The sequence below is a fragment of the Panthera pardus genome, unplaced genomic scaffold (genome assembly GCF_024362965.1).
Source record: "Panthera pardus isolate Hobbes unplaced genomic scaffold, ASM2436296v1 HiC_scaffold_27, whole genome shotgun sequence".
Classification (NCBI taxonomy): Eukaryota; Metazoa; Chordata; class Mammalia; order Carnivora; family Felidae; genus Panthera; species Panthera pardus.
In genome coordinates, this window is record NW_026526843.1 from 61,674,727 (window position 1) to 61,690,141 (window position 15,415).

Sequence of the window (15,415 nt, forward strand, 5' to 3'; positions counted from 1 at the left end):
TTTTCTGCATTATATTATACTAAAGGTACTTAAAAGCATTTATTTACCAGAAATTGATTTTTTAGTTTTGCTACTCATCACTTACTAAAGTCACATATCCTCCTCATCATAAGCATCAACTGAAATGTCAACAGAAATAGCATCAACTCAATTCTCTGTTATCCCAGAAAGATGCAAGTGATGTAGTATGACCAAACTGCTCCTCTTGCCACTATGTAAGGAGTACCTGAGTCCCTGGTTCCCCATCACAAAAGAGCATGCCCCACCTCAAGTAACTAATCAAATACCTGAGGCAAGTTCCAAGCCATCTGCTCCTGTTTTGAAGCTTTCCCATATGTCTCATTACTGTTTCTTTCACTCTCTCTTCCATGTGTGTTGGGTAAGGGAAAGAAGTGTAGACATTTTAATCCTTAGGGATTATCATCACATTAACCAAGCTATCTTCTTCCCTACTCCAGAAGCTTTAGTCAGGACTGTGTCAAAAGCAAATGACTAAAACTCAATTTAAATTGGATTTAGAAAAAAATATGTTAGCTCAAGTACCTGAAACTTCCAGGACTCCAAACATTTATGGATATAGGTTCACAAAAAATGAAAGCAAAAATATGTTTTTTACCATATAAAATATGATATATGTTATTTCCTCAGGCTTGGCTTTATTCTTAGGTAGGCTTTCCATACATGCTGATAATCTGTAATCCCAACAGTGCTAAAAGATAGGTAGAGCAGGTATTACTATACTCTTCTTATATGTGAGAAAAATGAAACACAGGGGATGGGATTTAAATACTTGAGAAGATTGTTCAAGGTCACATAGCTAGGTAAGTAGATGATTGTACCAGACACCTCATATCCTTTCAGACCTACTCCATTTTACTCCAGCTGTTGTTGAAGCAACTAGCTGTGGACAGATAAAACCTGAAAGCATGATGCCTCAAAAACAACATATACTGTGCATCTCTCACTTTTGGCTCAAGATTTCTTTGAGCTAGATGACATGTCTACTGGAAAACTTGAATTGGTGACAACACTTTTAAAATGTTCATAATTGTCTATCTAACGGGATCTTAACTAGGGTTATTTAATAATTTGGATTTTTAAAATTTTTTCCTCTAAGTTTTTATTTAAATTCAAGTTAGATAACATAGCATAGTACTGCTTTCAGGAGTAGAATTTAATGATTCATCACTTACATAAAACACTCAGTGCTCATTCCAACAAGTGCTTTCCTTAATGCCCATCACCAATTTAGCCTATCCCCCCACCAACTTCCCCTCCAGCAGCCCTCAGTTTGTTCTTTATAGTTTAGAGTCTCTGATGGTTTGCCTCTCTCTCTGTTTTTATATTATTCACGATAATACACTCTAGTTCCATCCATATCACTACAAATGTCAAGATTACATTATTTTTGATCTCTGAATAGTATTCCACTATATATATATATATAATATATATAATATATATATAATATATTCCACTATATATATATTCCACTATATATATATATATTCCACTACTGCCTTCTTCTATATCCAACCATCAGTCAGTGGACATTTGGGCTCTTTCCAAAATGTGGCTATTGTTGACAGTGCTGCTATAAAATTCGGGGTGCATGTGCCCCCTCAAATCAGTATTTTTGTATCATTTGGATATATTCCTAGTAGTGTAATTTCTGGGTGGTAGGGTAGTTTTATTTTTAACTTTTTGAGGAAATTCTGTACTGTTTTCCAGAGTGGCTGCACAAGTTTGCATACCCATCTACTGTGTAAGAGCGTTCCCCATTCTCTGCATCTTCACCAACATCTGTTGTTTACTGAGAATTTAATCTGAGGCATTCTGACAGGTGTGAGGTGATATCTAATCATGGTATTGATTTGTATTTCCATGATGATGAGTGATGTTGAGCACTTTTTCCTGTGTCTGTTAGACATTTGTAAGACCTTTTTGGAGAAATGTCTGTTCCTTTCTTCAGCCCATTTTGAATTTATTTTTGTGTATAGTGTAAGAAAGTAGTCTAGTTTCATTCCTCTGCATGTAACTATCTAGTTTATCCAAAACCTTTTGTTGAAGAGACTCTTTTTTCCACTGGATATTTTTTCCTGCTTTGTTGAAGATTAGTTGACCACATAGCTGTGAGTTCATTTCTGGGTGTTCTATTCTGTTCTCTTGATGTATATGTCTGTTTTTGTGCCCATACCATACTGTCTTGATGACTACAGCTTTGTAATATAGCTTGAAATCCAGAATTGTGATGTCTCCAGCTTTGCTTTTAATTTTCAGCGTTACTTTGACTATTCAGGTTCTTTTCTGGTTCCATACAAATCTTATAACTGTTTTCTCTAGCTCTGTGAAAAATGCTGGTGTTATTTTGATAAGGATTCCATTGAATGTGTAGATTGCTTTGGGTAGTATACACATTTTAAAAATATTTGCTCTACGAATCCATGAGCCTGTAATGCTTTTCCATTTCTTTGTGTCCTATTCAATTTCTTTCATAAGTGTCCTATAGTTTTCAGTGTACAGATATTTTAACTCTTCGGTTATGTTTATCCCTAGGTATTTTAGTTTCTGGTGTAATTGCATATGGGATAAATTCCTTGATTTCTTTTTCTGCTGCTTCATTATTGGTGTGTAAAAATGCAACAGATTTCTTTACATTTGTTTTATATCCTGCAACTGTGCTGAATTCATGTATCAGTCCTACCAATTTTTTGTTGGAGACTTTCAGTTTTTTTAGATAAGGTCGTCGGTGAAGAGTGAATGTATTAATTTCTCCTTGCTGATTTGGATGCCTTTTATTTCTTTTTTTGTCTGCTTGCTAAGGCTAGGGCTACTAGTACTAGGTTAAATAAAAATAGTAAGACTGGACATCCTTTTCTTGTTCTTGACCATAGAGGAAAAACTCAGTTTTTCCCCATTGAGGATGTTATTAGCTATGGGTCTTTCCTGTATGGACTTTATGATTTTGAGGTTTGCTCATTCAAACCCTACTTTATTGAAGGGTTTTTTTTTTATTAAGAAATGATTCTGTATTTTGTCAAATGCTTTTCCTGAATCTATTGAGAGGATCATATGGTTCTTTTCCTTTCTTTTATTAGTGTGGTGTATCATGTTTATTGATTTGTGGATACCTAACCACCTTGCAGACCAGGAATAAATACCTCTTGATCATGGTGAATAATTCTTTTAATGAACTGTTGGATTCAATTTGCTAGTATCTTGTTGAGAATTTTTGCACCCATGTTCATCAGAGATATTGGTCCATAATTCTCCTTTTTAGTAGAGTCTTTGACTGGTTTTGGAATCAAGGTAATGTTGACCTCCTACAATGATTTTGGAAGTTTTCCTTCCATTTCTGTTTTTGAAATTTTGAAAAGAATATGTATCAACTCTTCTTTAAATGTTAGAATTCACCTGAGAAGCCATCTGGCCCTCATTGTCCATTCATCAGTTGATGAACATTTGGGTACTTTTCATAATTTGGCTATTGTTGATAGTGCTGCTATAAACATTGGGGTACATGTCCTCCTTTGAATCAGTATTTTTGTATCTTTTGGTTAAATACCTACTAGTACAATTGCTGGATTGTAGGGCAATCCTTTAACTCTCTGAGGAATCTCCATACTGTTTTCCAGAGTGGTAGCACCAGATTACATTGTATTGGGAGATTTTTAATTACTGGTTCAATTTCTTTGCTTGTTATAGGTCTGCTCAAATTTTATACTTCCTCATGTTTCAGTTTTGGTAATTTAAATATTTCTGGGAGTTTATCCATTTCTTCCAGATTTCCCAGTTGGTTGGCATATAATTGTCCTTAATACTCTCTTAAGATGTAAAAGATCTGTATGCTGACAACTATAGAAAGCTTATGAAGGAAATTGAAGAGGATACAAAGAAATGGAAAAAATTCCATGCTCATGGATTGGAAGAATAAATATTGTTAACATGTCAATACTACCCAAAGCTATCTACACATTCAATGAAATCCCAATCAAAATTGCACCAGCATTCTTGAAGCTAGAACAAGCAATCCTAAAATTTGTATGGAACCACAAAAGACCCCAAATAGCCAAAGTAATATTGAAGAAGAAGACCAAAGCGGGAGGCATCACAATCCCAGACTTTAGCCTCTACTACAAAGCTGTAATCATCAAGACAGCATGGTATTGGCACAAAAACAGACACATAGACCAATGGAATAGAATAGAGACTCCAGAATTGGACCCACAAAAGTATGGCCAACTAATCTTTGACAAAACAGGAGATAATATCCAATTGAAAAAAGACAGTCTCTTTAACAAATGGTGTTGGGAGAACTGGACAGCAACATGCAGAAGATTAAAACTAGACCACTTTCTCACACCACTCACAAAGGTAAACTCAAAATGGATAAAGGACCTGAATGTGAGACAGGAAACCATCAAAACCCTAGAGGAGAAAGCAGGAAAAAACTTCTCTGACCTCAGCGACAGCAATTTCCTACTTGACACATCTCCAAAGGCAAGGGAATTAAAAGCAAAAATGAAATACTGGGACCTCATGAAGACAAAAAGCTTCTGCACTGCAAAGGAAACAATAAACAAAACTAAAAGGCAACCAACAGAATGGGAAAAGATATTTGCAAATGACATATTAAAGGGCTAGTATCCAAAATCTATAAAGAACTCACCAAATTCCACACCCGAAAAACAAATTCTCCGGTGAAGAAATGGGCAGAAGAAATGAGTAGACACTTCTCTAAAGAAGACATCCAGATGGCCAACAGGCACATGAAAAGATGCTCAACATCACTCCTCCTCAGGGAAATACAAATCAAAACCACACTGAGATACCACCTCATGCCAGTCAGAGTGGCTACAATGAACAAATCGGGAGACTGTAGATGCTGGAGAGGTTGTGGAAAAACGGGAACCCTCTTTCCCTGTTGGTGGGGATGCAAACTCGTGCAGCCACTCTGGAAAACAGTGTGGAGGTTCCTCAAAAAATTAAAAATAGGTCTACCCTATGACCAGCAATAGCACTGCTAGGAATTTACCCACGGGATACAGGAGTGCTTATGCAAAGGGGCACTTGTACTCCAATGTTTATAGCAGCACTCTCAACAATAGGCAAAGAATGAAAAGAGCCTAAATGTCCATCAACTGATGAATGGATAAAGAAATTGTGGTTTATATACAAAATGGAATACTACTTGGCAATGAGAAAGAATGAAATATCGCCTTTTGTAGCAACGTGAATGGAACTGAAGAGTGTTATGTTAAGTGAAATAAGTCATACGGAGAAAGACAGATACTATATGTTTTCACTTTTATGTGGATCCTGAGAATCTTAACAGATGACCATGGGGAAGGGGAAGAAAAAAAAAAGTTAGAGAGGGAGAGAACCAAACCATAAAAGGCTCTTAAAAACTGAGAATAAACTGTGGGTTGATGGGGGGGTGGGTGGGTGATGAGCATTGAGGAGGGCACCTGTTTGGATAAGCACTGGGTGTTGTGTGGAAACCAATTTGACAATAAATTTCATATTAAAAAATACTCTCTTATAATTGTTTGCATTTCTGAGGTATTGGTTGTAATCTCTCCTCTTGGGTCCTTTCTCTTCCCTTTTTGATAAGTCTGGCTAGAGGGTTATCAATTGACTTAATTCTTTGAAAGAACAAGCTCTTAGTTTTATTGATCTATCCTACTATTTTTTTTAATTTATATCTTTTTTTCTACTCTAATCTTTATTATTTCCTTTGTTGTGCAGGTTTTAGGCTTTATTTGCTATTCTTTTTCCAGATCCTTTAGATGTAAGGTAAGTTTGGTTGGGTATTTAGACATTTCTTGCTTTTTGTGATATGCCTGTACTTATATATACTTCCCTCTTATTATCACCTTTGCTGCACCCCATAGGTTTTTCATATGTCAGATTCACTGTCATATGTCATTTTCACTGTCATATTTTCATTTTCATTTCTTTTCATGTCTTCTTTAATTTGTTCTTTAATTTCCCGGTTAACCCATTCACTCCTTGGTAGGATTTTTCCTTAATCTCCAGGTATTTTTGGTGTTTCCAATTTTTTTTCCTGTGGCTGACTTCAAGTTTCATAGCATTGTGGTTTGAAAATATGCATGGTATGAGCTCCATTTTTTGTATTTGTTGAGGCCTAATTTTGATCCATTATGTGATACATTCTGGAGAATTTTCCATGTGCACTTGAAAAGAATGTGTATTCTGTTGCTTTAGGATAAAATGTTATGCATATATATTTAAGTCCATCTGGTCCAGTGTGTTATTCAAAGCCATTGTTATTTTTTGATTTTATGGTTAGATAATCTGTCTATTGTGGTAAGTGGGGTGTTAATGTCCCCTACTATTGTTGTATTATTATCAATGAGTTTCTCTAAGTTTATTATTAATTGATTCATATATTTGGCCTCTTTCAAGTTGGGGGCATAAATATTTACAATTGTTAGAACTTTTTGTAAGATAGACCTCTTTTTTATGATATCGTGCCCTTATTCATATCTTATTACAGTCTTTGGTTTAAAATCTTGTTTTCCTATATAAGTATGGCTACTTCAGCTTTTTTTGATGTCTGTTAGCATGATAAATGGTTCTCCATCCTCTCACTTTAAATCTGGATGTGTCTTTGTGTCTAAAATGAGTCTCTTGTAAGTAACATATTGATGGATCTTGGTTTTTTGTTTTAATCCATTCTGATATCCTATGTCTTTTTATTTGAGCACTTGGTCTTTTTACATTAATAGGGATTACTGAAAGATATGAATTCAGTGTTGACTGTAAATTTGGTGTTTCTGGTGATTTTCTCTGTCCCTTTCTAGTCTTTGTTACTTTTGGTCTTTTTCCCCACTCAAAGATCCCCTTTTAATATATATATATATATATATTTATATATTAATATAATATATATTATAATATAATATATAATATATATAATAAAATATAATACATATAATATATATTATATTATATTATAATATATTAGTATATATTATATATATATATATATATATATATATATATTTTTTTTTTTTTCCTGGGCTGGTTCAGTGGTCACAAACTCCTTTAGTTTTTGTTTATCTGGGAAGGTCTTTATCTCTCCTTTTACTCTGTATGACACCCTTGCTGGATAAAGGATTCTTGGCTACATTTTTTTTTCTACTTAACCAATCGAATATTTCCTACCATTCCCTTCTGGCCTGCCAAGTTTTAGTAGACAGGTGTGTTATTACCCTTAAGTGTCTCCCTTTGTAGTTTAAGGATCTTTTGTCTCTAGCTGCTTTCAGAATTCTCTCTTTATCTTTGTGTTTTCCTGGCTTCACTATACATCTTTGTGCTGACCTGTTTTTGTTGATTGTGAGGGGATTTCTCTGTGCCTCTTGGATTTGAATGCCTGTTTCTTTCCCAAGATTAAAGAATTTCTCAACTATAATTTGTTCAAATAAACCTTTTGCCCCTTTTTCCTGCTCTTCTTCTACTGGGATTCTTATGATACACATATCATTGCACTTCATGGAATTGCTGATTTCCCTAAGTCTATATTTTGAATCTACTAGCTTGCTTTCTCTCTTCTTTTTTTGTTTTATTATTTTCCATAATTATATCTTCTTTTTAAAATTTTTTTTAATGTTTATTTTTGACAGAGAGAGACAGAGCATGAACAGGGGAGGGGCAGAGAGAGAAGGAGACACAGAATCTGAAGCATGATCCAGGCTTTGAGCTGTCAGCACAGAGCACCACGCAGGGCCAGAACACATGAACCATGAGATCATGACCTGAGCCCAAGTCAGATGCTCAACTGACTGAGCCACCAGGGGCCCCTCCATAATTTTATCTTCTATATCACCTATTTGTTCCACTGCTTCTTCCCTCCTCATTGTGATTACATCCCTTCAGTTTGCATCTCAGTTATAGCATATTGTATTTCATCTGCACTATTTTTTATGTCTTTTATCTCTGCTGCAAGGGCTTTTCTGGTGTCTTCTATGCTTCATTTCAGCCCAGGCAGTATTTTTATGATTTTTGCTCTAAATTCTTCTCCACATAGATTGCTTATATCTATTTTGAGGAAATCCCTGGCTGTGATTTCTTTTTTGAGAGGAGAATTCTTCCATCTTATCATTTTGTCCAGGTTTCTGTCTTTTGCATGTTATGAAAGCCTGTTATGTTTCTTGCTCCTTGGAGTAATGCTACATTCAGAAGCAGTCATACACTGTCCAGCACCTGATGCTTCAGGAAGTGTTTCTGGTGTATGCTGTATGCACTGTGTTATTGTGTTTTTGGCTGCTCTTTCCCACAACTTGGTCCTCTGCAGAGTTCCTCTTTGCTTGTTGTAGGGAGTGTTTGGACCTTTAACTATGTGTTCTTTGATTTGTTTATTATAATAAGCCTTATTAAGAAAAAAAAAGCTTGATCCCCCCCAAAAAAGAAGAAAGAAAATGAACAAAATCAACAACGGCAAGAAAAAAATAGACAAAAAAATTATAAGTCTGATTCCAAAAGGGAAGGAAAAAAAGAAAACTTCCTGGTCCTATTTCCACCATAACTGAATCTGATAGTTTGGAACACTCTATGCTCAGTAGATTTGGTGCATGCAGGGGACCCATGCTGGTTCTGGGGGAGAGGCCCATTGAGCTGGCTCACTGTCAGACCTGTCTTAGTAAAGATGCACCAGCAGGGCACAGGAGTAAAGGGTCTGGTGTAAGCGGCTCCAGACTCCACTGGGGATGCTGTATTGCTCACTGACGTCCAATTCTCCTGGAGGGGAGATGGTGTCATCCTGCTCTCTCAGCCCCACAGAGGGAAGCTCACACTCTCTCTCTCTCAGGAAGCCCTCACAGAATGGTTTCAGTCAAATCCTTGCCCTCATGCTGACTGTGCCCAGGCCATCGGCATAGTCACTGCCACAATTCTCCTGTGTATTATCTCTGGTGTGTGACTAGGATTCAAAACTCAAAATCGTAAAGGACCCAACACAGCACATACCCACTCCCCTCCTCCAGAGGAGGGCTTTGCCATGCTGGGTCTGATTCTGTTTTTTCCCAGAAAGGCAGTTGCATGGAAGTGCAGGTGTTTAGAGTTTATGGTGAAGTACAGAGAAAAACAGTGAGCAGGTTATCTGCCCTCTGTGAGTTCTACTGCCCCTTGCTGTTAAATGGCTGCTCAGTTGGTACCTGCCAGGTCTTTTGTCATTGGAGAGACCATATGTCCTCCAGGACAATGTACTCCAGGAAAGGGAATATTCTCTCCCAGTGTGATCCAGGGGATCCCTGTACCATGTTGTCTGCTCCCAGGCCTCCTTTATGCTCCCCAGAAGCACCACTGCCTGTCCAGATCAACTCTGGTGAATGGCATGGACTTCTAAAACATAGGAATTTGAACTCCACTGCTTGTAAAAACTTTTAATAGTCAATTCTTCTTGATTTCCTAGTCAATGGTTTTGGGGGAAAGGTTTTTCTTGCATGAACCCAGCATGCTGCTCTTTCCCCCACTTCTTCTCTCCATGAAAAGACCTACCTCTTCACCATGGTATCATGGTTTTGCTCTCCTAAAATTCACATCTTTCCACCTCATATCAGCCATGTTCTCTCTCTCTAATTGTGCGGATTGTTCTCTTAATCCTCAGATGGATTTCCTAGGTGTTCAAAATGATTTGATGTTAATCTAGCTGTGTTAAAGTGATTAGGCAAGCTCAGTGTCCGCTACTACCCTGCCATCTTAACTCTCTCTCAATATGGATTTTAAATAGAAAAAAAATGCCTTATTTTACTCTTTTATCAAAAAAATGTCATCAGCCAGAGAAGGGCATTGTAGCCAAGCAGCATCACAAGTAGGAAAGAGGAATTTCAGCTGTTATCTCACATTCAGTGAACAACAATGAGCAATAATCACCAGCAACAACAAAAATAAATGTCATGTTAGGCTGAATTAATGGAAATAAAATATTTTCATTAATAGTTGGTGATGATGGTGATGATAGTGATGATAGTTATATTCTACTCTAAGCTAGTCAGACCACTCTTAAAATAATTTATGAAGTTCAGACAGCCACACTTGAGACGGTATGATGACAAGAGAACATCTAAGATGATAAAAATCTATTTATAAGATAAACTATTTGAAATAGCTAAGGATGTTTAGTGTGTAAAATCTGGGAGTTTGGAATGAAGCACATGATATCTACCTTTAAATAACTCAGTGGCTGTTATACAAAATAATAACAATTCAATGATTACTATGTACCAGTTACAGAGCCAAGCCCTTTATATGAGTAGACTGATCAACACATTCCTAAAAGGAGAACTTGAAGAAGTAGATGCAAACTCCCAAGAGACTTATGCTTACTGAATGAAAAAAAAAATATTTCGAAGCAATTATTTAGGTCAAAAGTTTAAAAAGACAGCATAGGAAAGCAAATGAGTTCCCTATCCCTGTGGAGATATGAAAGCAAAAACTGGACTATTCATGATGGAGATTGGTATGGAGTGAATTGTGTCCTCCCCAAAATTCATGCTGAAGCTTTAATTTCCAATGTGACCATATTTGGAGAAGAGGCTTGTGAGAGGGTTAAATGAGTTAATAAGAATGGGACCTTAATCCAATAGTACTGATACCCTTATAAGAAGAGGAAGAGACACCAGAACTCACTTTCTCTTTCTGCCTTTCTCTCTCAACTTCTCTCTCTCTCTCTCTCTCTCTCTCTCTCTCTACCCCCGCCACACACACACACACTCACTCTGCCATGTGAGCACACAGTAAGAAGGGATCTATCTGTAAGCCAGAAGGAAGCTCTCTCCAGAAAATGAATTCTGCCAGAACCTGGATCTGGGAATTTCCAGCAGTCAGAACTGTGAGAAAATCAATTTGTGTTGTTTAAGTTACCCAGGCTATGGTATTCTGCTATGGCAGACTGTATGGTATGTATGGAATAGCTAGTTTGTGCAAGCACACCCTGACTGTCCCTGCTAATCTTGAGAATGTAGAGATCTTGTCCTCCCTCTATATTTTCATCAAGTGGAATGTGTAAAAGAATATGTTGTTCAGTCTTCAAGGTCAGGGGTTCCAGGTGTGACAAACCCTTTCACTGGCTGTGCAAGGAAGGGAAGGGCTACAAATAGTTGCTAGGCTAAGTTGTAACTCTATAAAAGCTTGTTTATATAGATCCCAGCAGCAAATGCTTCGTCCAGTTGGCTGCTCATAAACTTCTTGTATGTAAGTTCCCTAATACACCTATGTCTCAATCACTGTCTCCAGGTCTTTTCTTTGGCTTCACCAAATCATCACCCACCTTTGGCTTAGAGTTTTCTGGGATGCAGCTACACACTGAGCCGTTTAAGACAGAAATTTTGCAGAAGAAATTTAAGTAAAGGAAGAAAACAGGCTACAAAAAATTGTTTTAAAAAGCCCTGGGAGATCTGCAAAGGCAGAAAACAACTTAAAATAAAAAAAAATTAAAAAATTAAAGCTCATGGATAAATTGCTTTCTTGACTGCTTTCATGATTTTCTCTTTATCTTTGGCTCTTAACATTTTGACTATATGTCTGTTTTTAGACTTCTTTGTGTCAATAAATTTTGAAGGTTTTTAAAATTCCTTGAATGTGAAGAATAGTGCTTCTCATCAAATTTGTAAAATTTGTGATCACTTCTTTAACTTGTCATTTTATTCCATTTCTTTCCTTCTTCTGTTACCATTATGCATGTGTTAGTCTGCTTCATCTTGTCCTACTTTTCTTTGAGACTGTTCATTTTTCTTCACTTCTATTTATGTTCTTCAGATTGTATAAGATATATTGATTTATCTTCAAGTTTGCTGATTCTTTATTTTGAAAACTCCATGTACTCTTGAACCTTTCCATTGAATTTTTCACTTTGCTTATTGCATTTTTTATTTCCATAACTTCCATTTACTTGATAATATGCCATTTTCACACCTTTATTTAAGTCATTAAACAAGGTTTCCTTCAACTCTTTGTACATATTTATAATAACTGGCTTGGAATCTTTGCTAAGTTCAACATCTAGACCCTCTCAAAGGTCCTTTCTATTACTTTCTTCTTTTCCCTGTGCATAGGTCTCATTTTCCTGTTTCTCCACATATCTTAAATTTTTGTTGAAAATTGAACAAATGATATATTGTAGTGGCTTGATACTGAGTCTCCTTTCTTGCTGAGACTTTTTGTTTTTCATGTTTATTTGGTCATTTGTTTAGTGACTTGACTAGAATACTTCCATGAAGTTTATTTCTTCTGCATTGTACAGCCTCTGATGCCCATTCTCAGATTAATTTTCCTTTTAAAAATAAATATTTTAGTCTGGCTTCTCTTATCCACCTATTGTTTATTATAAGTAACTTATTGGTCAAAGCTCATACTTACGGTCACTAAACCAGTGACAACCCCACCCATTATCATTTGGAGACTGCTTTTACAGTTCAAGAAACTTGGATTTTGTTTCAATCTCATCCTGGGATGAATGGCTCAGAAGATCCCTCTGTAGATGTCCCTGAGAGAAATTATTTCTTTGGTTATACAACCTTGAGTGTGTGCAGTCTTCCAGACCACCAGAGCTAAATGTGATCTTATTTTTCTGTCTAGATTCTTAGGAGTTACCTGGGGTCAGAATAGTTTAGTATTTTGCCATTGTTTGGTCAGAGGTTGTACTTAAGCACCTCAAGCCCATGAGGCTTCCACTTTATTTTTTAATTAATTTATTTTTATTTTTTATTAAAATTTGTTTAATGTTTATTTTTGAGAGACAGAGCACGAGCGGGGGAGGGGCAGAGAGAGAGGGAGACACAGAATCTGAAGCAGGCTCCAGGCTCTGGGCTGTCAGCACAGAGCTCAATGCAGGACTCCAACCCACGAACCACAAGATCATGACCTGAACCAAAGTCGGATGTTTAAGCCACTGAGCCATCCGGGCACCGTGAGTCTTCCACTTTTTGCTGATTGATCCGTATGTAGCTTGGAGAATGTTTTTATTTCTGTCCCATAGCCTGCTATGACATTCATGAAGAGTAATGCACACAGCCTTCCCAAATTCCACAGTTTAGTGTGATCCCAAGAGGGTTCTTCTTGTCTGTCTGTCTGTCTCTAGTTTTCTCTACTAAACTTCTGGCTGTTTTGTTTATATCTGAGCTACAGAATGCCTCTTAATTGCTCTCTACTGAAATCTCCATTGTTTTGGTAAGGCCCTTCCACATGGAGTACTCCAGTCTGTATTCCAAAAAGTCAGTCTACCCCCTCAGGAAGGACTGTCATTGTGGTTTGTTTCTTTTCTTGGGAAGATCTATGCCATTGCATAGGAGACAGTCTATTGATTCTCTTGGAGTGACACCCCTGCTCTACCAGTGAGTTCTGATGGACAGAGAAACACCAATGGGTTCTAGTGGAAAGAAGTATAGTATCCCCTGATTTTTTTCAGCTTGCCTCTCCCAGAATGGAACCTCTGCTTTGTGAGCAAACTTGCGGGGCGGGGTGGGGGGGGGGGCAATGAGGCTGCAGTATTATCTGGCACTGTTGAGTCAAACTCTTAGCCCTAGGGTTTAGGTGGCAGGAAGGATTTTCAGTCCTTTCATCCATGTCTTCTGGGAATAGAGCTTGAGCAACATAGATCTGGAAGAGGACATGAAATATGCATATATCCTGCCCCTGTAACATGCACCTATACAGTGCCCAGAGTAAAGCTTCCTTAACATAGTGCTGGGAATGGCAGGGAATGGGAGAGGTTCTTAGCTAAGATGCCACAGATTTTGACTCTTATTGCAGAGATTTACTAGATTTAGCAGATTTTCTTCGATAAATGTTTCACCATTTCCTATGTGCTACTTAGATCAATTTTCAGATAATTTAAATCATTATTTTCTATAAAATTTCACCACCTAAATGTTTGTTGCTCTGCAGAGAAAGTCTACTGAGCTCTGCCCACTACTAACCTGTTTTCATAAATGAAGTTTTATTGTAATAGAGTTATGCTTATTCACGTATGAACTCATTCATGAATGTATGCATGTCTATGCCTGTTTTTAAACTCAAAGGCAGAGATGAGTAGTTGCAACAGAGATCATATGGCCTGCAAAGCCTAAAGTATCTACTATCTAGCCCTTTATAGAAAATGTTTGCAAACTTCTTACTTAGATATTCTTTTTAAAGCCTTCTTTTTTAAGAGCTAAATGATATCAGAGAACTGTAGCAGTATAGTTGATCAGTGCCCCAAATCATGTTAGAAATTATATGATCAACTGCTCCAAGAGATTGTAAATTCCAATTTGAGAGCTGGTGGCTATGATCTGAGAAATATCTAGAGATTCTGGGGATTTTAGAGAAGGGTAGGCCTGGATAGAGGTCTGAGGTAGGGAATTTTGACTACTGAAGAGACAAAATTAGGTTACAGAGTGTGAGTGGAGTGATGGAAGAAAAGATTCACAAAAGTGCTAAAAAAACATTGAGAGGTAACTGCACCCAGTTTCCCTTGATACAGTTTGAATGACTCTTACTTATTGACCTATATATTCAACATTATGCTTCCTGCTTTACAAGAAAAAAATGCACACTATGAATTATCAGACTGGTAAAATATCAAACACTGCAGAAACAGATATTCATTAGCTTTTTGGAAGGTACTCCCCGACCCAAGATCCTAGTCCTCTTTTCCTTGGAGCTTCAGTTATACTATAGGGGTCCGTGTTTCCCATGCTCTACTCCCTGTTCCCAAGATAGGATATAGCTTTTCCAAATTTGTACCTGAAGCTGTGAAATGACAAGTATGATTTGTAACTTTTCTATTATCTCACAGCTGTGCACAATTCCCTTGTTATAAAAAGTTCTCTTGTCTTGAGGAGAGCACTTGTTGGGATGAGCACTGGGTGTTGTATAGAAGCCAATTTACAATAAATTATATTTTAAAAGTTCTTTTGTCTTCCTCTTATTTATTTGCACTCTGTCCAAGACTAAATTCCCTCTGCACACAGAACACCTGTGTAATTCATTTTTCATGCTCTCCAGGCAACTGGAGATTAAGGATGTATAATTTTAGGTAATGTATAAAGCTTAAATTAGTAGTTTTTTCTAATGTAGTCTCCCTTTAACTATAAAGTGCCTCTGCTTAGATTGATATTTTCTTGTTACAAGACTATACAGCTGTCTCTGAAGTACAAAGAAATAGGAAAAAAAATAACAAAAACAAAACTACAGACAAGGAGTTTTGAGCTGGGCTTTTGCCCCAGCCCTCTAACTAAGTCAGTGTTTAACCTAGTTGCCCCTAAATCCATTCATGCAGGACTATTTATTCCACTATAAAAAGAAGGTGTTAGGTTGGATGATTTCTTAGGTCACTTCCAAGACCACAAATTTCTGACATCTCTTAAATCTTTGACATTTTTTTCCAGTCGTGTCCTTTGAGTTGAAATAG

The 15,415-nt window shown here is 36.9% G+C and overlaps 1 protein-coding gene across 2 annotated transcripts in view; it reads right to left on the reverse strand.

The window, feature by feature from the left end:
• Positions 1 to 15,415, reverse strand: part of GPR174 (G protein-coupled receptor 174) — a 125,302-nt gene that overhangs the window by 74,712 nt on the left and 35,175 nt on the right. The window lies entirely within an intron of this gene.